This window comes from Sorex araneus, chromosome 1, assembly GCF_027595985.1.
Source record: "Sorex araneus isolate mSorAra2 chromosome 1, mSorAra2.pri, whole genome shotgun sequence".
In the NCBI taxonomy this organism is placed as follows: Eukaryota; Metazoa; Chordata; class Mammalia; order Eulipotyphla; family Soricidae; genus Sorex; species Sorex araneus.
In genome coordinates, this window is record NC_073302.1 from 306,082,652 (window position 1) to 306,084,864 (window position 2,213).

Genomic DNA, 2,213 nt, shown 5'->3' on the forward strand with positions numbered 1-2,213 from the left:
TCTATAGCCATCTATTCTCACAGGCATTATATTGACTTTAGTTTGCCTCTGTTGTTTATATCTACATATGAGAGGGGCCATTTTTTAACTGTTTCTTATTTTGCTTAGCTTAACTATATAAGATCCCATCCCTGTCTCCACAAGTGGCTTGATTTCTTCTTTCTAAATACCTGCTAAGGAATTGGCATTGGAACATTTTATGCCTGAAACTTAATAAGAATAGCTCTGTAACTGTAATTCACAGTGGTCAGTTTTTAAAGTTAAAAATATCTAGTGCTCTTTGCTTGCCTAGCGCAACCATGGCTCGTGGTCCCAAGAAGCACCTGAAGCGCGTGGCAGCTCCAAAGCATTGGATGCTTGACAAACTGACAGAGGTGTTTGCTCCTCGTCCATCCATTGGCCCCCACAAACTGAGAGAGTGTCTTCCACTCATCATTTTCCTAAGGAACAGGCTTAAGTATGCTCTGACAGGAGATGAGGTGAAGAAGATCTGCATGCAGCGATTCATTAAGATTGATGGCAAGGTCCGAACTGATATAACCTACCCGGCAGGTTTTATGGATGTCATCAGTATTGATAAGACGGGAGAGAATTTCCGGCTGATCTATGACACCAAGGGACGCTTTGCTGTTCATCGCATTACTCCTGAGGAGGCTAAATACAAGTTGTGCAAAGTGAAGAAGATCTTTGTGGACACCAAAGGAATCCCTCACTTGGTGACACACGATGCTCGCACCATTCGCTACCCGGATCCCCTCATTAAGGTTAATGACACCATTCAGATTGATTTGGAAACCTCAAGATCACATATTTCATCAAGTTTGACACTGGTAACCTGTGCATGGTGACTGGAGGTGCTAATTTGGGAAGAATTGGTGTGATCACCAATAGAGAGAGACATCCTGGTTCTTTTGATGTCGTCCATGTGAAAGATGCCAATGGCAATAGCTTTGCCACCCGCCTCTCCAACATTTTTGTGATTGGCAAGGGCAACAAACCATGGATTTCTCTTCCCCGAGGAAAAGGCATCCGCCTCACCATTGCTGAAGAGAGAGACAAAAGACTGGCAGCCAAGCAGAGCAGTGGCTGAAAAGGCATTTTCAAGGGCAAAGTTGGATGGTGAATCCTATGCTTAAATAAAGCCAATAAAGTATAATTCATGGCCAAAAAAATATCTAGTAAATTTTATATAGATATATATGATTGGTGGTATATATACCATCAGCATACCGTACATTATAGCTATATGCCATATACTATGTAGCTTGAGTTGTGATATATATATAATTTTGAATATATACTGCAACTTCTTTAGTTATCCATTGATTGATATTAGACTGTTTCATGTTTTGGCTATTGTAAATAATGCGACAGTGAGCAAACATAGGGATATAAGTATCTTTTTCAAATTTCTATGTTTGTGATCCTCACATAAATATCTAGGAGTGGCATTGCTCTATTTCTGTTTTCAACATTTTAAGGAATCATACCCCTGCCAGAGAGGCTGTACCTCTTTATTTGCACCAGGAGTGCACCAGAGTCTCCTTTTTTCTACATCCTAAGAAAACTTGTGGTTTTAATGATAGATCATTTGATTGGTATAGGTAATAATTCATTGTGGGTTTGATTTGTACTTTCCTTATAATAAATGAAAATTAAAATTAATTTTTTCATGTGATTGTTACAACTATCTTATATTCTTCAGAGATGTATCTATTCCAATATTCACCCATCTACTAACTGGACTGTTGAATTTTTGTTGTAGTTATTGTTGTTGTAGGACTTGTCTGAGCTATTTATTTCCTTTGGATATTAACCCTTTGTCAACTGTAGAATGTGCCATTATCTTCTCTTATTCAATAAGTTGCCATTTTTGCTCTTTGCTTTTGCTTAGTTTGATGTAGTCCCATTTATCCCCCACTATTTTTTGACTTGAACACATCTTTAAAGACAGATCTATAGTCTAATGTGCAAGAGTGTATACCCTCCTTTTTTGTATGTATTCTATAGTTTCTGGATATGTAGCCAAGTTTATAAACCTTAATCTTTTTTTATTTGGTGCTGAAGATTGAACTCAGGTCTCATGCCTGCAAGGCTTGTATTACACAACTGAGTCACATTCCCAGCCAGGCCTATTTAATCTTTTTTGATTTAATTTTATATGCAATTCTAATAATGATTTTAGTTTTTAATTTTATGCTATTTGACTGTGT

General features: G+C 37.6%; 1 pseudogene; it reads left to right on the top strand.

Annotated features, from left to right (window-relative positions):
* The first annotated feature begins 274 nt into the window (after window positions 1–274).
* LOC101553624 (40S ribosomal protein S4, X isoform-like) lies at window positions 275–1,156 on the top strand (annotated as a pseudogene).
* The last annotated feature ends 1,057 nt before the right edge of the window (window positions 1,157–2,213 follow it).